The following is a 25,673-nucleotide window of genomic DNA, read 5'->3' as shown; positions in this document are numbered from 1 at the left end:
CTGGAAATCAGTATGCTTAATTAAATATATGGGTCATAGCCTACTCAGAAATTTAATGATACTTGGACTGGGTACCAGTGGCTCATGCCTGTAATCCCAGATCATGGTTCAAAGCCAGCCTGGGTAGGAAAGTCCATGAGACTCTTATCTCCAATTAAGCACCAGAAAACCAGAAGTGGCGCTGTGGCTCAAGTGGTAGAGCGCTAGCCTTGAGATGAAGAGCTCAGGGACAGTGCCCAGGCCCAGAGTTCAAGCCCCAAGACCAACCAAAAACAAAAACAAAAAAGAAAAAGAAAAGAAATTTAATGATACTTGGAATAAAAGGTTCAGGAAAGAAGAAAATGAAATTTTTTAGAAAAAGAAAGAAAACTTCCTTCAATTAAAGAATGCCTTAGGGCTTTAGCTTAAGATGTCTGAATTACCACCACCACCCCCCCCCCTTTTTTTTTTTGCCAGGCTTACACCTGTCATCCTACTCAGGAGGCTGAGATCTGAGGATTGTGGTTTGATGCCAGCCTGGGCGGGAAAGTCTGTGAAACTCTTATCTCCAATAAAATACTCTTATCTCCAATAAAATACTCAGAAAAAGCCAGAAGTGGTGCTGTGGCTCAAGTGGTAGAATGTTAGCCTTGAGCAAAAGAAGCTCAGGAACAGTACCCAGACCCTGGGTTCAAGCTCCAGGACTGGTAAAAATGAAAAAAAAAAAAAAGTTTTGTTTTTTTTTTTAAATAGAGTTATATCTAAAAGTGATTTTTAATTTCCAAAGATAAACCCATCAAAATCTAAAGAGAAAGATAGGAAAAATAGTTCAACCATTGAGAGGAAGGAACTCTGTCCACATTAAATCTGCAACATTAAAACCAAGGATGAGGAGCTCTAGGATATAAAAGAGAACAATTAGGGCTGGGAAGGTGGCTCAGTGCTAGAGCACTTGCCTTGCATGCCTGAGGCCCTGGGTTCGATTCCTCAGCACCACATAAGCAAAAAGAAAAAAGCCAGAAGTGGCCCTGTGGTTCAAGTGGTAGAGTGCTAGCCTTGAGCTGAAGAGCTGAGGGACAGCGCCCAGGCCCAGAGTTCAGGCCCCACGACCGGACCCCCCCCAAAAAAAAAGAAAAGAAAAGAAAACAATTATAAACAAAGGATCTGATCTTATTTGATTTGTGCCAGTACTGGAGCTAGAACTTACAGTCTGCCAACACTCCTTCTGCTCTTTCCCTCAAGGCTAGCACTCTACCACTTGAGCCAGGGCACTCAAAGTTTTTCTGGTGGTTCATTGGAGATAAGAATCTCACTGACTTTTCTGCCTGGGCTGGCTTCTGTTATCCTCAGCTCTCAGCCTCCTGAATAGCTAGGATGACAGACGTGAGCCACTGGCATTCGGCTATAAACAAAGCATTTTATACTGAATGGAACAACCCAGCTCTGAGAACAACACAAAGACACTTTCAGACATTAAAGGACTTTTGAATACTTGTCCTAGGCATGTAGGATATCCACACAACTAGTAACAAAAACAAAATGTTCCCAAAGAGTTACTTCTACCACTAAGAAATGAGTCAAAGGGGAGAGTTCCTGGAAGGCAAGGCATGCAGACAACAACAAAACCAATGAAGCAAGCTGGGTGCTGTAGTCCTAGCTTTTCAGCAGGCTGAGATCCAGAAGATGGCAAATGGAAGGCACCCAGCCCAAGTTTGGCTTTACAGTGAGAATTCCATGGGATTTCAATACAAATGTGGTGGTGAGGAGAATGGTAGAAGGAAATTATTTGTAAAGTACTAATAAATATTATTTATAAAGTATTAATAAATATTATTTTAAAATATTGGTAGAAAAATATAGGTTCAGATATGTGTTTGTACATCTAAAGCTAACACTGTTAAAAATGACAGAAAATATTCCGTCTGTAATCCTGGGGAATCATAGTTCAAAGCCAACCCAGACAGGAAAGTCCATGAGACTCTTATCTCCAATGAAACACCAGAAAACCAGAAGTGAAGCCATGGCTCAAGTGGTAGAGTGAGAGCCTTGACCAAAGACACTGAAGGAGAGCATGAGGCCATGAGTTCAAATCCCAGTGTTGGTGCAATTTAAAAAAAGAAAATATTTGATTAATACTAATTAATGCTGTAGTAGACATTTCCATTTCCTGTAAAGAATTAACATTATTTTCAGATGTTCACAGAACAGAAACTGATTAAAGAGATTTATACCAAAAATACCTACAAATTGCAGAGTGGAAGTTTTATAGCCTGCTTCTAATCACAAAGCAGCACACAAATGAATGAACCAACAACCTTCTTGATTTGAATAACATTAAGAAAAATCATTGAGTCTGTGAGAAAATTAAACTACCCTTACAGAATATTTTTAAAAATCACTATAATGAAAATAACATATAATTAAAATGTATCTAGCAACCAGGAGCCAGTGGCTCATGCCTGTAATCCCAGCTATTCAGGAGGCTGAGATCTGAGAATTGTGGTTGGAGCCAGCCCAAGCAGGAAAATCTGTGAGTCTCTATCCCCAATTAACCAGCAAAAAGCTGGAGATGGAGCTGTGGTTCAGTGGTAGAGCACCAGCCTTGAGCAAAAAAGACTAAGGGACAGTGCCCAGGACCTGAGTTCAAGCCCCAGCACAGTCACAAACCAGCAAGCAGCAAACAAACAAAAAAGAATTTATGGAGTGAGGTGGTGATTGCTTTCAACCACACACACATTAAAAAAAAAATCATGACTTTCATCAGTGAGCAAGAATTACTACCTACAGTGAAATAAATCATCTGAAGAAGTGATATAAACATTTTGAAAATATGAGGAGCTGCCTGTAATCCTAGCTACTCAGGAGGCTGAGATTTGAGGATTGTGGTTCAAAGCCAGCCGGGCAAGAAAGTCCATGAGACTCTTATCTCCACTTAACTACCAGAAAACTGGAAGTGGTGCTGTGGCTCAAGTGGTAGAGTGCTAGCCTTGAGCTGAAGAGCTGAGGGACAGCGCCCAGGCCCAGAGTTCCAGACCCTCGACCAAAGGAGAAAAAAAGAAAAAAAGAAAAGAAAAGAAAAGAAAACCAGGAGGATGAGGCATGCAAAGTCAAAAGCAGACATTAATTGATAAGACAAAACCAACAACTAAAAATGACTTCCAAAGTGATTTCTTTGAAGCAGTTTGAAAACAAAGTTTGAAAAAGTTTACTCTAGGTAAAGAGCCAAATACACAGTATTAGGAATGAGACAGGGAATAGGAGCACAGGTGCTAGAGAGATTAAAAACACAACCAGAGCCAGTGCTGATGGCTCACGCCTGTAATCCCAGCCACTCAGGAGGCTGAGATCTAAGGACTGAGGTTCAAAACCAGGCTGGGCAAGAAAGTCTAGGAAACTTATCTCCAATGAACCAGCAAAAAGCTGAAAGTGAAGGTGTGGCTCAAGTGGTAGCAAAAACACCAAGCAGGAATGCAAGGACCTGAGTTCAAGCCCCAGTACCCCCACATACACCTATATACATGCACATGTACACACATGCGCACATGTGTACACACACATACATGCACATTAGACTATAGAGAAGATTCAGTATTGTATATTCAGCCATGCTCATTTTAGAGATGAGTGGCTCTGCACCGTAGCTCAGCCCTCCTGACATGTCCTTTACCAGAAGAAAGCGGTAGTCTTAGCTTTTTGTGTCACTCATTTACATATCGATGCATTTTAATATAGAATGTATATTTTAAGTGTATTTGTATTTTTATTACATACCTGTTCATATACTACAGAGTGTTAGTTCCTGTGGACTATTTATTTATTTATTTATAACTTTATCTATTTATTTACTGTGCCAGTACTAGGATTAGAACTCAGGGTCCCGCATGCTTTTCCTTAGATTTTTTTGCTCAAGACTGGAGCTCTACCACTTGAGCCACAACTCCACTTCCAGCTTTTTGCTGGCTCACTGGAGTCTCATGAATCTGTCTGTGGGCTGCCTGGGAACTGTGATCCTCAGATCTCAGCTCCTGAGGAACAAGGACCATGGGCTGGTGTGAGTCACTGACCTCTGGTTGTTTCTTGTTTTTGTTTTTGTTTTTTTGGCCAATCCCGGGGCTTGAACTCAGAGTCTGGGCACTGTCCCTGAGCTTCTTTTGCTCAAGGACAGTGCTCTACCACTGGAGCTATAACACCACTTCTGGCTTTTTCTGTGCATGTGGTACTGAGGAATCAAACCCAGGGCTTCATGCATGCTAGGCAAGCACCCTACCACTAAGCCACCTTCCCAGCCCTCCTGTGGTTTTGTAACATTAGATGCAGGTGGGTGAGCCTCATCCTGAAGCTGGCTTTCCTCTGCTCAGTGTGAGGACAGATTCCCATGGGAATCTGTGTCCCTTCCTTTTCACCCTGCCTGATATTTAGTGGTTGCACCAAGATGGATTGATTTTCTTCACCAAAGACTGGACTTGGATGTTATTACAACATTTTATGGGAAAAAAAAAAAACACAAAAAACTTGAGTGAGTATTCTCCTGTAGGTTTCCTTGGGCTGGGCTTTTTCCTAGGGCATGCATGAATGCACTGTTGAGCATGGCATTTTCCCGCTGTGCACCAGGGCTATCTCTAACTGTATTAGATTTTGCCTTTCCCCTCACAAGTGCTTGTTCACATCCCACTCACGCTGCAGAAGTCCTGGGGTGTCCTTCGCTTCCACTCCTGCTGTTCTAGCTGCTGCCATTCGATCATTGTGGACTTAATTTTCATTTCTCTCTGCCTGTCTATTGTGCACTCTCTCTCTCTTTCTCTCTCTCTCTGCCGCTCTTCTCTCTTCACTCCCTCCCTCTCTCCCTTCCTTCTTCCTTCCTTCCTTTGATTTTTTTTTTAAACTCAAAGCTAGCACTGCACACTTGTGCCATACTTCCACTTCCAGCTTTTTTGGTGGGTCATTGGAGATAAGAGTCTCATAGACTTTGCTGCCTGAGCTGGCTTTGAACCATGATCCTCAGGTCTCAGCCTCCCAAGTACGTGGGATTACAGCAATATGTCTCGTATTTCTTCTTTTTCATGCTGGCACCTGGGCTTGAACTTAGGACCTCATGCTATTGTTTAGCTTTTTCACTCAAGGCTGGTACTCTCACTTGAGCCACAGCTCTACTTTTTTTTTTGTTGGTTGCAGGGCTTGAACTCTGGGCTTGGGCACTGTCCCTCAGCTCTTCAGCTCAAGGCTAGCGCTCTACCACTTGAGCCTCAGTGTCACTTCTGGTTTTCTGAGTGGTTTATTGGAGATAAGAGTCTTATAGACTTTCCTGCCCGGGCTGGCTTTGAACTGCAATCCTCAGATCTCAACCTCCTGGGTAGCTAGGATAACAGGCGTGAGCCACTGGTGCCCGGCTTACTTCTGTTGTTTTGCTGACAAGTTGGAGATCAGGGTTCATGGGTTTTATTGCTAGGGCCAGCTTTAAACCTTGATCTTCAGATCTTACCCTCCTGAGGAGCTAGGATGACAGGCATTAGCCACCAGCGCCTGCCTTACATTCCTGTTGGGATGAAAGATCAAGTTGTGTATCTAAAAATGCAAAAGATGCATTACATATAGGTTTTTAAATCCCATTTAATGTTTATTTCAGACAACAAGGCATAGCTAGGCTGATGTCTGCCTCCTCCTCCTTCTTCTTTTTCTTTGTTCTGTCAATCCTGAGGCTTGAACTCAGGGCCTGGGCACTGTCCCTGAGCTACTTTTTCTCAAGGCTAGCATTCTACCACTTGAACCACAGCACCACTTCCAGCTTTTTCTGTGGATACAGTACTGAGGAATCGAACCCCTGGCTTCATGCATATTAGGCAAGCACTCTACCACTAAGCCACATTCCCATGGCTGGGTCTTTCTTATTATTGAAACTCACCTCTCACACTGGGCTGAGGGAGCTGGGGTAAGGGGGAGAAGCATCCAGTCTGGGGGAACAGACAGTGCCTGGAATTTTCGGTGGTTCAGAAGGAAGATCTCTAACTTCTTTTCCAATTTTTTTTTTCTGTACTGGGTGTTGAATTCTTCTATTCATTTATTAATGAGTCTTGGCTATTTCCTAGACACCTTGATAGACATCCCTGAATTCGCAGATTCATTTATAGACTTCGTGAGTAGATAGGACAGCTTGTGATGAGAATTAATTCCATTTCCAGTGCGGCATTATCCCGCTCGGCCAGCCAGTGTGCGCGTCATTCTCAGTGCTGCCATGGGGAGTGGGGGGCTCCATGGCTAAGACTTTCTGTTCTCATTATTTAAATATTCATAACCTTTCAAATGTCAGCCACAAACACCCATTCACACACTTCTGTTGAGAAAACTTGTCCAAGATGTTACAATGTAGGAGAGAGATTCCTGCATATCACTTCTATATCTCTCTACAGAGTATGGAGATGTGTTTGTTTTCTATGGTGCCGTATCTTTGATCTTCTTATAACTATTATTATTAATAATTATTATTTTTGTGCTGATATTGAGGCTTGAACTCAGGGCCTTGTGTTCTCCCTTAGCTTTTTGGCTAAAGGCTGGCATTTTGCCACTAGAGCCACACTGCCACTCCTGACATTTTGCTGGCTTAATTGGAGATAGGAGTCTCTTGGATTTATCTGCCTGGGTTGGCTTTGAACCACAACGCTCATATTTTCTGCCAGTATTTTTTGTGCTGGTCCTGGGGCATGAACTCAGGGTCTGCTCTCAATCCCTTAGCTTTTGTTAAATTCAAGACTAGCACTCTACCACTTGACCCACAGCTCCACCTTTGTCTCAGTGCCGGTTCTACCTCTGTCTCTGTGCTGGTTAATTGGAGATAAGAGTCTCTCAGATTCCTCTCTGGTTCTTTTTTGTTTTTGTTGGTCGTGGGGCTTGAACTCTGGGCCTGGGTGCTGCCCTGAGCTCTTTTGCTCAAGGCTAGTACTCTACCTCTTTGAGCCACAGCTCCACTTCTGGTTTTCTGGTAGTTAACTGGAGATAAGAGTCTCATGGACTTTCCTGCCCAGGCTGGCTTTGAAACACAATCCTCAGATCTCAGCCTCCTAAGTAGCTAGGCTTACAGGCATGAGCCACTGGTACCCACTCCTTCTGGTTAGCTTTGACCCAGGATCCTGAGATCTCGGCCTCCAGAGGAGCTGGGATCACAGGTGTGAGCCACCAGCACCCGGCTCCTCTCTGCCATTTTTGCCCTGCTGTGTTATATAACTTTCCTTGTTCCCACTTGTCCCTCCATGCAGCTAGCGGCTCATTAAGGACGTGAATGCGGCTCTACGCCACGGGAGAAATTTATGAGCCAAGTCCTCCAAATTGCTCTGTGCTATGCTAAATAAAGAAGGAAATGAGAAGAGCTGGGGAAAATTTCTTCTTGAGGAAACAGCAATCATTCTGCTGAATCATCAGGTTTTTGACTGGCAGGTGCCAGCTCCATGGCCTTGTCACCACACTACCTGTGACATGCTAATCCCGCTCCCACAATGTCACCCCCAATGACCCAGACCCAAGGTCACAAACCCTGGCAAGAGAAAGAGACAACACACTACGTATTTGTAAAAATCATTTCCTTCTAGCAAGACAAAAGCTTGTGCACAGTGAGAAGGGCCTTTGGTTATTTTTCATGTGTGTGTAAGTAGGTGTGGGGTGTGTGTGTGTGTGTGTGAGTGCTGGTCTAGGTCTTGAACTCAGGGCCTCACACTCTTGCTTAGTTTTTTGTGTTTTTTTTTGCTCAAGGCTGGTGCTCTATCTGGACTTATCTGCCTGGGCTGGCTTTGGACCACAATCCTCAGATCTCCATCTCCTTAGTAGCTAGAATTATAGGTGCGAGCCATCTGGGCCTGACTTATTTGTACATCTGTTGACATTTTCACTTGTGTGTGTGGGGGGGGGGGATAATTTATACATCATATTGAGGCTGCTCTGCTCATCTGGTTATGTGAGCTCCCAGTGGCGCCCCAGCCCCAGGCCCCTGGGTGGTGTGGGGTTTCTGGGACAGGGTGGGCCTGGGCCAGCAGTGGCCCTGGTATGCTGGATGGGATGACTGGGATGAGGGGTGGGTGGAAGGAAAGCAGGCTGCAAGGCGGGGGGGGGGGGGGGGGGGGAAGCGGCGGTCAGGCCAGTAGAGGGAGGAGGAGCAGTGAGGTCTGCAGGGCAGTGTGCAGGCCCTGGCTCTGTACCCCCTTCCCATGAGTCTCAGAGAAATCACTCATAAAGATTCACGTGTTTGAAGATGTCCAACCGTCTTGGCATAGACCATTGGCTAAAGATATTTTTAGGAAATGGAGATTATAATTATAGTATAATTGCCATCTTAATCCATTTTATCTTATGTAATTACTTTCTTTTGGTGTTACTAAGTATGGCAAAGAGATTTTAACTCTGTGTGTGGGGAGGGGTGGGTGGGTGGTGTGTGTGGGTGGGTGGTGTGTACTTCAATACTGGTGCTTGAACTCAGGGCCTGGAAAATGCCCTTTAACATTTTTTGCTCAAGGATGGCACTTTACCACTTGTGTCACACCTTCCACTTCTGGCTTTTTGCTGTTTAATTGGAGAGTCTTCTCTGCCTTTGCCGGCTTTGACCCATTATCCCTAGATCTCAGCATCCTAAGTAGCTAGGATACAGGTGGGAATAAATCATGCCTGGCTAAAGATTTCTTTACTTTTTTTTTTCTTTACTTAAAAAAAATAAAATAAAAAGTAGTCCTGGAGATTGAACCCAGGACTAAAGCATGCCAGGAAAAGTGCTTTACCTTTTGAGCCATGCCCTCAGCTGTGTGTGTGTGTGTGTGTGTGTGTGTGTGTGTGTGTGTGTGTGTGTGTGTGTGTGTGTGTGTGTGTGTGTGTGTGTGTGTGTGTGTGTGTGTGTGTGTGTGTGTGTGTGTGTCCTGGGGCTTGAACTCAGAGCCTGGGTGCTGCCCCTTAGCTTTTTTTTTTTTTTTTAACTTTTCTTTGCTCAAGGCTAGTGCTCTACCACTTGAACCACAGCCACACATTTGGCTTTTTGGTGGATAATTGGAGATGAGTCTCCTGGACTTTTCTGTCCCAACTGGCTTCAAATCACAAGTCTCAGATCTCAGCCTGCTGAGCAGCTAGGATCAAAGGATTACAGAATTGTAGCCAGGGTGACAAATGTTATGAGCCACGATGCTTGGCTTAATACTTTTTTTTTTTTCCGGTCATGGGGCCTGAACTCTGGGCGTGGGCACTGTTCTTCAGCTCTTCAGCTCAAGGTTAGCGCTCTACCACTTGAGCCATAAAGCCACTTCCGGCTTTTTTCTTTTTGCTTATGTGGTGCTGAGGAATCGAACCCAGGGCCTCAGGCATACAAAGGCAAGCGCTCTACCACTGAGCCATCCTCCCAGCCCCTACATATTTTTTTTAATGGAATCAATCTTTCTTCTCCAAACCATATGACTGAGTTGGGTGACATCAATGATTAGTAGGAACCCTTCTGGTCTGGAGACACTGAGACAGCTCCGGACCCCTGACCCTTCCCAGAAGCCCTCCACACTGCCCCTCCTGCCTGCACTGGCATTGAGTGCCAGACAGCCTTCCGCTTTGCCTTTCCAGTGGTGTCTAGGCACCAGAGCTGCAATGCATTGGTGGCTCACACCTGTCATCCTAAATACTCAGGAGGCTGAGATCTGTGGATCAGGGTTCAAAGCCAGCCTGGGCAGTAACGTCTGTGAGACTCTTCCCTTCAATGAACCAGCAAAAAGCCAGAAGTGGAGGTGTGGTGCAAGTGATAGAGTGCCAGCCTTGAGCACAGAAGCTCAGGGACAGCACCCAAGCCCTGATTTCAAGCCCCAGTACTGACACACACACACACATACACACACACAAATGGGGATAATAATATCCTAGTGAATCTTTCAGAGGAACGAAGGAGACTGGGCATCTGAAGTGCCGGCCAGCCCTTGGAGTGAACACTGAGCAGAACGCCAGCTTTGGTGTGAATTGCCTGACACTGAAGGTGTCACACCTCAGCTGGGGGTGAAAGATGCTCTTGTCCACAGCCCTCTGATGAAGTCTCCAAGGGTCATTCTCATTCCTCCCTGCCCCATGGGAAGCTCTGTGGGCTGTGGCCTGCATGGGAGGGCCAGGATCTGCACTCCTCCGGCTCAGACCCTGCTGATACAAATACTCAGCAAGCTATGCAAACCACATTCCCCAGCCCTGCGCAGCAGCCCAGGGAAAGTGAAGCACCTTGTGGCTGGCTCTGGTGTAATTCACCTGCCTCATCTCATTCCTCCTGTGCACAGGCCTCACAGGCAAGCAGAGCCGGGCACTGCTGGGCTCACCTGTCACCCTAGCTACTTCAGAGGCCGAGATCTGAGGATCACAGTTTGACGAGAGCTTGGGTAGAAAAGTCTGTGAAAGACTCTTATCTCCAATTAAACAGCAAAAGGCCAAAGTGGAGATATGGATCAAGTGGTAGAGTGCCAGCTTTTAGTGAATAAAAGCTATGGAACAGTGCTCAGTCCCTGAATTCAAGCCCCAGTGCACCCTTTCATTCTCTCTCCCTCTCTCTTTCTCTCTCTCCCTCCCCACTCCTCAACGAAATCCAAAAACAAAGACAGCCTGCCATCTTTCCTGGAAGAGGTTATGACCCTCCGGAGGAAAGACAGATGCTGGGAAGGAGACGTTTGGAACATCTCCTTTGAGACCTGAGACATTTTGGTGACACATGGAAACCCAGAGCATGCTTTGTCCTCGTGCAGGGGGGTGGGGGAGAAGGGGCAGTGGGGGAGGGGACAGCTGGGGGGAGGGAAATGGGGCTTCTGGAGTCAGAGTACAGGTGTAGGGGGCAGCAGGAAGGGGCCATGCCACACACAACATGAACCAGTGAAAACCAGAGCCCACCCTGGAACATTCTGGTCACCTGTGCCAAAAATCTCCCCTTCACCCCACTGCTCAGGCTAGCTACGCTTCTTTTTTGTGCCAAACCTGGGGCTTAAACTCAGGGCTTGGGTACTGTCTCTGAGCTTTTTTGGTTCAAGGCTAGTGTTCTACCACCTGAGCCACAGTGCTACTTCAAGCTTTTTGGTGCTTAATTGGAGATAAGTGTCTCATAGGCTTTCTTGTCTGGGCTGGCTTTGAACCACGATCCTCAGATCTCAGCCTCCTGAGTACCTGGGATGACAGGTGTGAGCCACCAGTACCTGGCTACTGTGGACATTGTCAAAGAACCTACACCACTGTGGTACAGACAGCAGCAGGCCACGGTGAGTCTCCAGGGTTTGAGCGGGGGCTGTGTCTTTTGGAGGCTGTAGCTGTGGGCAGACTGCACGATCTCTCTGTCCCTTGCAGTCCCCTGCGAGGGCATATAGAGCTGGTTTGGCTAGACAGGCAGAAACCCTTGCAGCCTGGCAGGGCCAAAGGAGAACAAGGCTCAGGCCTCCTGTGCTCCTCCATGTGTGGTGTCCTCTGAGTCACCCTGGTGGGGAGCCCCAGAAAGCCTAGGGGAGTTGGGCAGGAGGTGACTCCCGGGGGCAGGTGTACAGGGGAGACAAGACAGGCGGCTTCTATGCCAGGCCAGGCCGGGGCCCTGGCTCCAGGCCTCCCAGGCTCAGTCTCGGGGCACCTGTCCCACATCCACTCATCTGCATAACCTACTTGTAGACTTGATTGACAGGGCAGCTGCGCCTGGGCGGGGCACTGGGAGCCAGGAGGCTGCAGGGGAAATCGAGTCCCAGTTTCCATTTTCAATGCAACTTCTTCCCTCTTCAGGGCAGTGAGGGGTGGGCCGGGGGAGCCCCCACTCTGCTCTAGTGGAGTTCGGTTGTAGAGACCCTTCCTGTCCCTTCTGCCCCTTCCTTGTCCTTTCCTGTCATGTCCTTGTCCCCTTCCTGTCCCCTGCCTGTCCACAACAGGCTTTCATGTGGCTCTGCCCCTTGAAAACTGAGAATCCCTTGGAGCACATTGCTTAGCTCCTTCAAGCCTCAGCTTACCGCTCTGAAAAATAGGCACCACAGGAACCAGCCATGGGGTGGTGAGGACCAGACGCTTGCCAAGAGGTCAGGGGCACTCCTGGTTCAGGGGAAACACTGCATGCATCCACAGACCACTGCCGTTCAGCCTCAGCTTTCTCTAGGAGCGCTCAGAACCCCTGAAGGGTCGGACTTAGTGGGTCATTTCCTGCCATGATGAGGAGATCACTTGGATGCCTATGAAAGTGGGGTGCTGGACTCCTCTGGGGGTTCAAACTGCTCCTGGATGGGGTTCAGCTGGGTGGGCAAATCACAGCCTATGGCCAACTCAGCCCCTTTGCAAGATAAGAATGCTTTCTACATTATGGCTCCCACCATCATCCAGCCACTTAGAAGGCTGATCTGGACAACTGAAGTTCAAAGGCAACCCAGAGAGGAAAGTCTATGAGACTCTTACCTCCAACTAGCCAGCAAAAAGACAGAAATAGAGCTGTGACTCAAGTGGTACAGCACCAGCCTTGGGGCAAACACCAGAGTGTGAGGCTATCAGTTCAAGGCTCAGCACTGACCCACAAATATAAAGGTATATAAAGATAGATAGATATAGATAGATATAGACATAGATAGAGAGACATACACATAGATAGATACAGATATAGACATACCTCTGCGCATGCATGCGCGCATGCGTGCGTGTGCATGCACATACACACACACACTCATACACACAAGACATCAACTGCTGATTGTCTTTGTTGTCTCAGGAAGGAGGCTGTGCCAAAGGCAGTTGCTGGCAGGACCAGTGTCACTGGCACTGTCAGCAAAGTCTGGCACAGGGTCCTGGCTCAAGGGTCGCTGTGTTGCTCTGATGTTGACAGAGTTCCTAAGTGTCAGCCCAGTGAACCACACACCTGCGGGAACTCCACAATGATGGTTGGCAATTCGTTTTAAGTTAAATGCACTTGGTCCAAATTGTGTAATAAATTGTGTAATCTACTTTCTGTGTACACAAGGGGAAACCTAGAGGAAGACCTACAATAAGTGATGTGGCAGATAGCTGCTTCTTTTTCAGCATATTAATGGTATATTTTTATAGTTATTAACAATATATTTATAACTTGCTCAATTAGAAAAAACTTGTGTGTATTCCTGTACCGGGGCTTCAACTCAGCACCTTGGTGCTGTCCCAGAGCTTTTTTTTGCTCAAGGCTGGTACTCTACTCCTTGAACCATAGCTCCACTTCTGGCTTTTTGCTAGTTCATTGGAAATAAGTCTCATGGACTTTCCTGCCTGGGCTGGCCTTGAACTGTGATCCTCAGATCTCAGCCTCCTGAGTAGCTAGGATTGCAGGCGTGAGCCACTGGCACCTAACAGAGAAGATTTTTCCCCTGGGGGGAGAAATGTATAAGAGGAAAAGAGAGGCTGGGATATTCTCATAGAAGAGCATGCGCCTCAGATTGTAGGGTCAATCTCCCTGCACCAAACCCAGAAAGCAAACCAACAAATACAAATGGCAAACAGTTATTTTCTGAATCCATAGGACCTCAGCTCATAAGCCATTAAAGTCTTTGTCCTTCAGAGGTAAACGGTCTAATTCCAAAGTTCACTTTACATAAAGATGAAAGTAACAATAACAACAATAGTAATCATGATAATGAAAACACCCGCAGGCAGATGGACAGAGGGCCTTCCTGTCATTCTATGGAAACCTGAAGGATTTTGAGCTGCCTGTAATGGCAGAGCTTTGAGGGAGAAGTCAAGCAAGAGCACAGAGGCGGAGACAGACAGACAGAGATATTAAGAGATTGATATCAAGATACTAAGATATTAAGAGTGAGATATTAAGAGATGTTAAGAGATATTAAGACTATTAAGTGATATTAAGAATCACAGACTCAAACTTTAAAGTTTGAGAATCACAGAGGCAACATAGTCAAGTTTGGATTGCTTAACCCTCCCAGCGTCCTCACCACATCCTGTCTGGGCAGATGGGCAGCGTCCTGGCTACCCCTCTCAGAACCACTGCAGCAGCTCCTGTGGGGCTCCCGCAAGGACATCCTAGTTTTCTGATTTCTACAGACACCATGACACAATAGACCTCAGTCCTGCCTCGGGCTAATGTCCCCAATCTTGTGTCTACAATCACAGAAGGACAAACGGAATTCCAGAAGGTCCAGCTATGATGTCTTTTGTAAGCATTGCTCATGCACAGCAAAAGTCCAGAAATCAGAGTTATCCAGGTTCTTTTTGTTGTTGGATTGTGTGTGTGTGTGTGTGTGTTGGCACTGGAGTTTGAACTCAGGGCTTCACACTCTCTTAATTTTTTGCTCAAGGTTGGTGCTCTACCACTTGAGCCACACCTCTACTTACTGGCTATTTGGAAGTCAACTGAATATAAGATTCTTAAGAGATTTTCCTGCCCAGGCAGACTTTGAAATACAATTCTTAGATGTTGGCCTCTGGACTAGCTGGGATTACGAGGCCTGTGCCACTAGTGCTTAGCTAGTGATTCATAAACTTGAGACAGTTTGTTAAAAATGCACACAGCTAGATCCATGCCAGGAAGGTGTTCATGATCAGTCAAAGTTGAATCTCCATATTGTGTGTGTGCACCAGTCCTACGATTTGAACTCAGGGCCTGTGTTCTGTCCTTGAGCTTTTTTTTGGGGGGGGGTCCGGTTCTGGGGCCTGAACTCTGGGCCTGGGCGCTGTCCCTCAGCTCTTCAGTTCAAGGCTAGCGCTCTACCACTTGAGCCACAGCGCCACTTCTGGTTTTTTTCTTTTTGCTTATGTGGTGCTGAGGAATGGAACCCAGGGCCACATGCATGCAAGGCAAGTACTCTACCACTGAGCCACCTTCCCAGCCCCTCCTTGAGCTTTTTTTGCTCAAGGCTAGCACTACCACTTGAATCACAGTTCCACTTCTGGCTTTCTGGTGGTTAACAGGAGATAGGAGTCTTATGTAGCTGGATGCTGGTGGCTCACATCTGTCATCTTAGCTACTCAAGAGGCTGAGATTTAAGGATTGCAGGAAAGTCCATGAGACTCTTATCTCCAATAACCACCAGAAACCTGGAAGTGAAGCTGTGGCTCAAGTGGTAGAGTGCTAGTTGAGTGGAAGAACTCAGAGGCTGTGGCCAGATCTTGAGTTCAAGCCCCACCATGTACCCAGGCTGGCTTCGAACTGCGATTCACAGATCTCAGCCTTCTGAGTAGCTAAAACTACAGATGTGAGCCATCGCACCCACTTGCTTGCTTCCATTTATTTTCTTTCTCCCTTGTTCTTTTCTTTCTCCCTCTCTTCCTTCCTTCCTTCCTTCCTTCCTTCCTTCCTTCCTTCCTTCCTTCCTTCCTTCCTTCCTTCCTCTCTTTTTCTTTCTTTCTTCTTTCATTTTCTTTTCCTTTCCCTGAAATTCTTTTCTAATATTATTTATAAGTAGTTGTACAAAGGGGCTTCAATTCAACACACCAGATGAGATTAACACATTTTGATCGGCATTACCCCTTCCGTCCTCCTCCTTCATCTCTTCCAACTCACCCCTGACCTCAAGTTACCTGGGTCTATGTTCATATATGCACATTCAATGTTAGGACTGTTTTTGCTCACCTTGTCTCTCTTCATCTGTCCCAAAACTAAACACAGAACTAACCTATGATCCAGTGACACTACTCTTGGACATTTATCCAGAGTATTCAAAGTCAGAACATGGTAAAGACACTTGTATTTCCATGTACATTGTTGCACTATTCACCATAGCTAGATGCCTTTCACATATATAGTACAACTATATCTATCTATATCTATCTATCTATCTATCTATATAAATGTATATAAAACCAGAACAGACATATATACAAATGCATATATATGTAAAACCACACATATCATATTATATACACATAGATACACATAATGGAATTTCACTCACCTGTCAGGAAGAATAATTCTATGTCATTTGCAGAGAAATGGATGGACCTGGAAAACAATATGTGAAGTGAAGTAAGTTGAGCTTAGAGAGACCAGGGACATATTTCCTCTTGTAGGTGGAAGTTAGATCTAAGTTATAAACAGATGGGAAAACATGCCCAGGGTTGTGTAAAAATATACAGCTAGCTGATGGACTGGGGCATGGCAAATGCAGAGTGGATTTCAACTGTATAACTCGTGTGCACCAACAACTTACAGTTTAACCAAAGGAAATCTGTCATCTTCCTAAGAGGTGAAATCAGAGAAATCATCGAACGAGTAGATCAGGAGCTACCCGGAGGCTGAGCTCTGGGCATCATAATTTGAAGGCAGCTTAGGATGGAAAGTTCATTTGATTCTTGTCTCCACTGAACCCATAAAAATTCAGAGTGGAGTTGTGACTCACATAGAGAGGACCAAGACAGCAACCCAGCCCTGAGTTCAAGCCCCACATGGGCGCACACAGAAAAGTAATTTAGGCACATAGAACTCACGAAGCATGATGTATGAACTCCCAGCAATGTTCTTATTTTGCGCCACAGTTGTTAAAGATGGCCATGTTCCTCATCCTGACAATCTCAGAATGAAGTTAAAAATATAGTTACTGGGACCTGGAGATCCCTGCTTGGCCTGAGGGCCTGGACTCAGGTTGGCTTCATTATAGCAACTTTTATAGACACCCCAGCTCAGCGAGAGGGTAGGGTAGTGGGAAAGCAGAGCAACACTCAATTTTCCCCTTTATTGGAGTGACCACATATCCATTTTGCATTACAATTGATTAGCAGGTGAAGCCAGAGTGGCAAACGCATGCCATCTATTTAGAGTGTTCTAGATTCAAGGAAATTCTGTTTGAGCCAAGAAGTCTATAGAACCAAAGAGAGCTGAGTACAATGATTAAGGCCTTATAGTATCTGCAAGTTGTGGACTATCAACCTGTGGATGACAAACAGGTGTCAGCGTGCTGACCACCTCTTTGAACTCATCACAGTCACCTGAGCATGAAAATTACTGTCATGGAAAGCACACCATGTTTCCATGTCTGCAATTCCCGTGTTTTCTGCTCCTGTTCCCATCTCCTGGATGAATAAAGGTCCTTTCCTCCTCACCATCCCCAGGAGAGGAGGGCAACATTATTTCTGAGTGCTTGGAATTCTAATGGGCTTCATGTACAAGGTACTGGACCTTTCAGAGAAGACACAATACTCTCCTCAGGGCAGGATGAAATACACAGAAAGCAAACAGTGCATCTTGAGGCCATTTCCCAGGGCCCCGGGGTCTATACAGGTAAGTTTGTGAGGCTCTAGACTAAGTGAGAAAATGCCAGTTCTTTCCATAAATCTATATAATTTATTATGGCTCAAGAATAAAAGAGAAGAGATTTGGAAACTACTAGGCAGGTACCTGTTATTCACACCTATAATCCTTGCTATCCTTGCTGAGATCTAAGGATCCTGGTTGGACACTAACCTAGGCAGGAGTGTCCGTGAGACTCTTTCCTCCAATTAATCAACGAAAAGATGGAAGTTGAGATGTGGGTCAAATGGTAAGGCATCCATCTTGGGTGAAAAAGCACAGAGATAGCATGCTAAGCCCCAAGTTCAAGCCCCAGGACCAGAACACATACACATGTGCGCGCGATGCACGCGCGCGCACACACACACACACACACACACACACACACACACACACACATCTTGAGGACTAGGTGTAGGAGGGCCAGAAAGATGCATGAACCAAAAGAGACTCGGGTCAGCAACTGAGCAGTCCCCCAAGGAAGGGGTCTGAGACTAACCCCTAGGAACACTGGCTGGGGGGAGGGAAGAACATCTGTGTAGCACCTGCCACAACCCCTCAGCAGCTCTGGATTGAAAAGGGAGGCTGGGAATTTGAAGGGGGGGGGGAGGAATTCCACCGGAAGTGCCCCCCCTTTGGTGACATTGTTCCCTTGGAATAAGTCCCTAGGGGGCTTAAAGTGTCTTAGCTGGGGGCGTTGTGGGGAGTGGGCACTGGAAGGGACCCTTGGAGTGTCCAGCCATATACCTGTGTTGAGGAACACAGAGGAACTTTCCTAAGGTAGAGTGAGGTAGCTGAGTAGACTTGACTGTAAAGACAGGTGTGTGAAACACCTATTGTGTGCTGGCTTCCTTTACAGGCCTTGCTTGGATTTCCCGTCCTTAAGGAAGGTCACAGTTTCCTAGTCTATAAATGTGGAAACTGAGTCTCAGGGACAGAGAACTTCCAGGACCTCATAGATGCAATTGTGACCATCTAGATAGAGAAGCCTCTCCTTGGGTCCCCAGTGTGGATTCTCTCATTTAATTCAAGCTCTGCAAAGCAGAAATGGTCATGACAGTTAAAAGAAACTGCTTCTTAGTTTGTACTAGTCCTGAAACTCGATCTCAGGGCTCCATGCTCTTGCTTGACTTTTTTTTTTTTTTAAATATTATTTTATTTTATTTGAGAACATACTGTACAGAGGGGCTACAATTACATGGGCAGGATAATGCATACATTTCTTACCAAGCATTGCAGCCTCCTCCTTGACTTGTTTTGCTCAAGGCTTGTGTCCTACTGCTTGAGCAATGCCTCCACTCTTAAGCTTTTTGCTGGTTAATTGGAGATAAGAGTTCACAGACTTTGCTGACTGAGCTGGCTTCAGATCTTAATCCTCAGATCTTAGCCTCCTGAGTAGCTAGGATTACAGAACTAGGATTACATTGTTGCCTAACACTGACTTAAAAAATTGAATATTTATTATCAAAGGTTTTCACCTTTGAGTTATCACACACAATAGCTATAACCTCTTCTCTTCAGTATAGTTCTGGAATTCTTAGCCAGAACAATAAGGCAAGAAAAGGACATAAAGGAGATTCACATAGGGAAAGAAGAAATTAAACTTGCAGATGTCATGATCTTATATAAGGACCCCCAAAAATTGTACTCCCAAACTCCTAGAACTAATAAAGCACTTCAGCAAAGAAGTGGAATACAAAATTAATCCACAGAAATCAGTAGCCTTTCTGTAGGCCAACAATGAACAAGCAGAAAGGGAAATCATGAAAACAACCCCATTTGCAATAGCCTCAAAAAATCCCCCAAACCCAACAACCTAGGAATTATCCTAACCAAAGATCTAAAAGATTTCTATAGCGAAACCTATAAAAATCTAAAGAAATCAAAGAGAACATCAGGAAATGGAAAGACTTTCCATGTTCATGGATAGATGGAATGTATATTGAGGAAATGGCCATACTGCCAAAAATGATATACAAATTCAATGCAATCCCAAAATAGAAAAAACAATCTAGTCAGGCACCAGTGTCTCATGCCTGTAATCCTAGCAACTCAGGAGGCTGAGATTTGATGATCATGGTTAAAAGCCAGCAGTCCATGAGATTCTTATCTCCAATAAACCACCAGAAAAATGGAATTGGTGCTGTGGCTAAGTGGTAGAGCAGTAGCCTTGAGCTGAAGCGCTGAGAGACAGCGCCCAGGCCCAGAGTTCAAGGCCCACGACCAACAAAAAAAAGAAAAAAAAGAAAAAACAACCTAAAAATTCATATGGAACAGCAAAAGACCTAGAATAGCCAAAACAATTCTAGGCAATAAAAAGCAATGTGGGTGGTATCACAATGCTAGATTTCAAGCTCTACTACAGAGCCATAATAACAAAAACGGCTTGGTATTGGCATAAAAATAGACCCAAGGCTAATGGAATAGATTAGAAGACACAGAAATAAAATACAGTCATCTGATATTCAACAAAGGAGCCAAAGACATACAGTGGAAAAAAACATAGCCTCTTCAACAACTGGTGTTGGGAAAACTGGGCAGCCATATGAAGAAAACTAAAAGTGGATCCCTGTCTGTCACTATGTACCAACATCAATTCAAAGTGGATCAAAGTTCTCACAGTCAGACCTGAAACTCTGAAACTACTGCAAGAGTGAGTAGGAGAGTCGTTAGAATTTATAGGTACAGGCAAGAACTTCCTGAATAGAGTCCCAGGGGTACAACAGATAGACAGATAGGAGAGAAACTCAACAAGTAGGACATTAAAATAAAAAGCTTCTGCTAAGGACATAGTTACTTAACTAGAAAGACAACCAACCAATTGGGAAAAGATTTTACCAGCAATATATAAGGCACAGGCTTAATATCCAATATATACAAGAAGTTCAAGAAACTAACTCCTCCCAAACGGTGAAGGGTAAACAAAGGAGGAGGCTGCAATGCTTGGTAAGAAATGTATGCATTATCCTGCCCATGTAATTGTAACCCCTCTGTACAGTATGTTCTCAAATAAAATAAAATAAAAAAAACTTAATATACTAATTACTAAATGGTCAAGGTAGCTAAGAAGAAAGTTCTCAGAAGAAGAGGTAAGAATGGCAAAGAAACACATGAGGAAATGCTCATCATCCCTGGCCATAAAGGAAATGCAAACCAAAGTAACTCTGAGATATCGTATCCCAGTTAGATTGGTTAACATTTTGAATTTTAACAAGTGCTGGCCAGGATGTGGGCAAAAGGAGCCCCGCACGGCTCGTGGGAATGTAAACTCTAGAAAGCAGTCTGGAGGTTCCTCAAAAAAACTAAACATAGACCTTCCCCATGACCCAGCCATACCACTCCTAGGCATCATGAGCCAGGATATGATAAGGATGCCTGCACATTAATGTTCCTTGCTGTACTATTCACACTAGCTAAGATATGGAAATAGCCCAGATGCCCCACAATAGAGGAGTGGATCCAAAAAATGTGATACCTATACCCAATGGAATTTTACATAACCATTAGAAAGAATAAAATAATGTCATTGCAAGGAAACGGATGGAACTAGAACAAATCATGTTAAGTGAGGTAAGCCAAGATCAGAGAGACAATGGCGCAATGCTCTCCCTGATATGCGGAAGTTAGATCTAAAGCGCACTGGGATAGGACAAATTACACAGGATTCTAGATACTCACACACAGTGAGACAAAAAGAGGATAGTCTTAGGAAAAATCACAAAGGTGCAATACCCAAGTGCTTCTTCATGTGTATATAAAATAATATACATACTGAAACAAACTCCAAAGATACAGAAATAAAGGTCTTTTTTCTTAAGTTGTTTTTATTTTTCTGATGACTCTGTATTCTTTACCTTATATAGTGTGTATGTACATCCATATCTGTAAGAAGGAGGGGGCACAGAGTCCAAGGAAAAGGGGTTAAAAATGCAGCAGTGGAATGCACTGGACTGATGAAAGTGAGGTATGCAGCTCATTGGTGGAGATGGGAGAAAATGAGGGAACAGATGACATTGTGCATAAGGAAATGTACTTATTACCTGATATATGTAAAAGTAACTCCACTGTATATCACCTCTAAAATAACAATAAACTAAAAAAAACCAGCAAACAGTAGGTACAACCTAGGATTGAAGAATGTAAACTTTAAAATAGATATCCTCAATTAACTCTGAGTAAGTCAAGTCACTTTTGTGGTCATTCTTTTTTGGTTGGTCATGGGGCTTGAACTCAGAGCCTGGGCTGTCTTGAGTTGTCCCTGAGCTCTTTTGTGCAAGGCTAGCACTCAACCACCTATAGCCACAGTTCTACTTCTAGTCTTCTGCTGGTTCATTTGAGGTAAGAGTCTTACAGACTTTCCTGCCTGGGCTGGCTTTAAACTGAGACCTTCACATCTCAGTCTTCTGAGTAGCTAGAATTAGAGGTCTGAGCCACTGGCACCCAGCTAATTTTTTTTAAAATCAGGAAAACAGGGATAAAAATTATTCTCAGAGAATTAAATCACATACATACATACACACACCCCTACATAAAAAATGTTGTCTGGGTTCTTCATGAATGAAACAGACATTATTGATTATCCAGGGGCTTTACAACCAAGTCAACCAGAATGGCTGGGTACTAGTGGCTCACGCCTGTCATCCTAGACACCCAGGAAGCTGAGATCTGAAGATCATGTTATGAAGCCAGTCTGGGCAAGAAAGTGTGTGAAACTCTTATCACCTATTAACCACCAAAAATTCAGAAGTAGAGGTGTGGCTCAATAGTAGAGCACCAGCTAAGGGATAATGCCCAGGCCCTGAGTTCAAGTACCAGTACTTGGCATGCACACACACACACACACACACACACACACACACACACACACACACATATACGAAGCAGGCAAACAAACAACAACAGCAGCAACAAAATTTTAAAAAGGAAAAACAAGTAAGTGAGAAAAAACCAAAGTGAGAAAAGCTTACCGAAGGTCACCTGAATAGTGGCTGAGCGGGGAATGAAGATGTCCTGCAGGCCACAGGCACACTTATGCTTTCTTTTTATGGACATCAGGTCACTAATTTTCACTGTTTTTTTACTCTAAGTTGACAGGAAACATATACATTCACTTTGCCCAACACTCTCATGGTACAAAATACAAAAATCCAAATTATACATATATATATATATATGCACGCCAAAATGCTGTGTGTGTGTGTGTGTGTGTGTGTGTGTGTGTGTGTGTGTGTGTGTGTGTAAGTGTGTGCTAGTCCTACAGCTTGAACTCAGGGCCTGGGTGCTGCTGTACTTCAGCTTTTTACCACTTGAGCCACATCTCATGGACTTTCCTGTCCAGGACAGCTTTGAACCAGGATTTTCAGATCTTAGCCTCTTGAAGAGCTAGGATTACAGGTGTAGCCACTGGCACCCAGCAATGTTGTTATGTTCAATGGCAAACACAGTTACCCAGATCATTCACAGACATGGACCAGTTCCAGAGCTTTTGATGCCAAAATTCAGAGTCATTATACTATTCCTTCACATTTGAACTTATTAAAAGCATTAACCTAGAAGGCCTGGACAGCTGACAATTTCATAAGCATCGTCTTTTCTCTCTGGCAACAGGACATTTTCCTTAACAGCACTATGTTTTCCTTTTAGGTATTGGAAGTAGCACTGCACTTGGACAGTAAACCCTGACTGAGAGACACCTTGAGGCTGCGGATTTGGGGTGAGCGCTGTGGAAATGGGCTGTGGGAGTGTAAATATTTGTACAAGACAGATGAACTAGTCAGGCAGTCTCTCCGGAATGCCTGTTTCACTGGTCCAGTGAGAAAACAAACTGGAAAGACGAATAGCTCTCTAAGTCAGGACAGAAGCCAAACACTGGTGACTCAGGACAGAAACCCCAGTTATTCAGGAGGCTGAGAGTAAAGGATCAATGCTAGAAACCACCCGAGGCAGACAAATTTGAGAGACTCATCTCCAGTTAACCAGCAGAAAGGAGAAAGTAGAGTGATTCATGATTAGAATGCCAACCTTGAACTGAAGAGCTAAGAGGGCAGAGCCCTGAATTTAAGCCTAGTACTCCTCCCCCCCCCACACTCATGTGCACACACACAATTTGCTATTATTTTTCCACACTGATTTGAGGCCAGACATTATCCCTCTTGCATTCATCCCTTGTATTTCATTCAGAAAGAATAAATAGTATTACTGGAAGAAAGTGATTTACAAGTAGTCTCTTGGAACAAGAGTATACCAGAGCAAAGATTGTCCAAACAAATGAAACAGCCTAGTCACCATTTCTCTCTGATATGAATGTAAACTCCTTTACCTCTGAACTGTTTCACTAAAGAGCTGAGTTTTAGGTTGGGCTTGCTGCCCCACCCCCACCCCCTCCATCCTGCAAGATGATACCTAATAGGTTGCATTGCACCATTCCTGAACATGCCAAAACCCAGTCTACAAATCACACAGCAGAAGCCTGGGAGGGCTCTGCCATATTCTAAATTCACATGGCAGGTTTCTGGAGATTGCTAGTCCAGCCATTCTCATTCAGCTCAAAGCAGTGGCTTGCTGGTGTGTGTGTGTGTGTGTGTGTGTGTGTGTGTGTGTGTGTGTGTGTGTGTGTGTGTGTGTGTGTGTGTGTGTGTGTGTGTGTGTGTGTGTGTGTGTGTGTGTGTGTGTGTGTGTGTGTGTGTGTGTGTGTGTGTGTGTGTGTGTGTGTGTGTGTGTGTGTGTTGGGGGGGGAGGGGACAGAGGATTCAACGTGTAAGTCCTGGAGCCCCTAACTCCAGACCCACCAATCCAGGGGACAACAGGGCGGCATAATGTCCAAACAGAAACTTCCTTCCTCTGGCTGGAATCGGGGAAGCTCAGGTATAACCAAAACAAGCATGTGGATGTGAATGCGGAGGGGGCTCTGAAGGAACTTCTCCAAGGGAGGCAGTACCAAGACCAAGACCACAATCACCATCACCACCACCACCACCACCATGGCCACTGCTACTGCTATTATTGTCTTAATTGCTAGTAGTGGAGCTTGAACTCATGCCAGAGGCCCTTCCCTTAGCTTTGGCTAGCACTCTACCACTTGAGCTACACCACCTTTACTTTTTGGTGGTCCATTAGGGAAAGAGTCTCAGAGACTTTCCTGCCTGGACTGGCCTTGAAGGGTGATCCTCAGTTATCAGCCTCCTGAGTAGCTAGGATTAGAGACCCAAACCACCATTGCCCCGCAGGAGTTAATAATATTATTGTTATTAATGTGTTCTCAGCCACATCTTGACAGGCTGATGTGACACTGGTGCTTCCAGGGACAATGGGCTGTCACCTTGGATTTTCTGATTATTCCATTTCTAGAACTTTCCCTGTGAGCAGTAGCAGAGTCTGTTATCCAAGCTCCATAAAACATCACCAGAACCATCACAGTCGGCCCGTACAGAAACATCTGTCAATAAACCCATCATCGATCTAAACATTTGAATTAGGCTTTTCCTAGTAGCTCAGGACAAAGATGTAGCCAAGATTTGACGTTTCTTTAGAAAAACTGCCATCGACAGAACTTTTCCCAGAAGTTATATCAAGGTATGACCTTCATTAATGAGAGGGGGGTGGAGAGGGAGAGAGAGAGGGAGGGAGGGAGGGGGGAGGGAGAGAGGGAGAGGGAAGGAGGGAGGGAGAGGATTCCTTAGTATTTAACTGTCCACCACAAAAGGACAATTTCTAACTTCGATCTCTTTCCACTCTCCATCCCCTTCTCCCCCCCACCGAAAGCCCGCGTCCGGGCCCGGGGCGGCGCGGGGCGCTGGAGCGCGTGCGGCTCCCGCTCCGCACCGCGGGCCCCTCGGACCCGGGCCCCCGGCGGTCGGAGCCGCCGCAGCGCGGGGCCGGTGCGGTGTCCGGGCCGGACCGCTGCCCCGACCCCGCTCCCCGCTCCGCTCGGAGCCCCAGACGGCCCGCTGGCCGCGGGGAGCAGCCCGGCCGCCCGGAGCCCCGCGCGAGGCCGCCCCGCACGGAGCCCGCCGCCCGCCCGCTCCCCGCCCCGCTCCCCGCCCCGCACGGCGCCCGCCCGTTCTCCTCGGCGCCTACCTCGGCCCGGCCGGTTCCGGGCGCTCGGGGTCCCGAATCCCGCGTGCTCCGCGCCGGGGACGCGGGTCCGTGCGCCCGCGGCGAGGCTGCGGGGCGCGGGGCGCGGGGCGCGCGCTCGGCCCAGGCCCGGGCGGCGGGCGGCGGGCGGCGGCCCCGCTGCGGCTGAGTCAGCGCCCCGGAGGCGCGGGGAGCCCGGCCGCCGCCGCCCAGAGCCGGCTCTGAGCCCGGCCCGGCCCCCGGGCATTTTAAAGGCCAGGAAGCTGGACGCCATTCAAGTGGAGACGCCTGGAGAACACTCAACCCTCGGCCCGGGCGGGAGCGCCCCATCTTCCGGGGGCACCCCACCCTCCCCAGGAGAGCACCCCACCTTTCCAGGGGGCACCCCACCTTCCCCACACAGCCTGGACTACGCTGACATGAGGAC

At 46.0% G+C, this 25,673-nt stretch overlaps 1 protein-coding gene across 2 annotated transcripts in view; it reads right to left on the bottom strand.

The window, feature by feature from the left end:
- The window catches only part of Ctxnd1 (cortexin domain containing 1), a 41,890-nt gene extending 16,533 nt beyond the window's left edge, over window positions 1-25,357 (bottom strand). The window contains exons 1-2 of one of the 2 annotated variants that reach the window (XM_070042682.1): window positions 25,250-25,357; window positions 15,843-15,889 (exon numbers count right to left, since the gene is read on the bottom strand). The gene's annotated coding sequence lies outside the window, so the exon portion shown is untranslated. Of the gene's footprint in view, window positions 1-15,842; window positions 15,890-16,097; window positions 16,121-25,249 lie in introns of those variants that run through there. The other variant, XM_070042683.1, reaches the window with a different exon arrangement.
- Between the last annotated feature and the right edge of the window lie 316 nt (window positions 25,358-25,673).

This window comes from Dipodomys merriami, unplaced genomic scaffold (assembly GCF_024711535.1).
Source record: "Dipodomys merriami isolate MVZ:Mamm:240054 unplaced genomic scaffold, mDipMer1.0.p SCAF_33, whole genome shotgun sequence".
Taxonomy (NCBI): domain Eukaryota; kingdom Metazoa; phylum Chordata; class Mammalia; order Rodentia; family Heteromyidae; genus Dipodomys; species Dipodomys merriami.
Note: the sequence above shows the minus strand (reverse complement) of the source record. Positions and strands in the feature narration are given on the sequence as shown.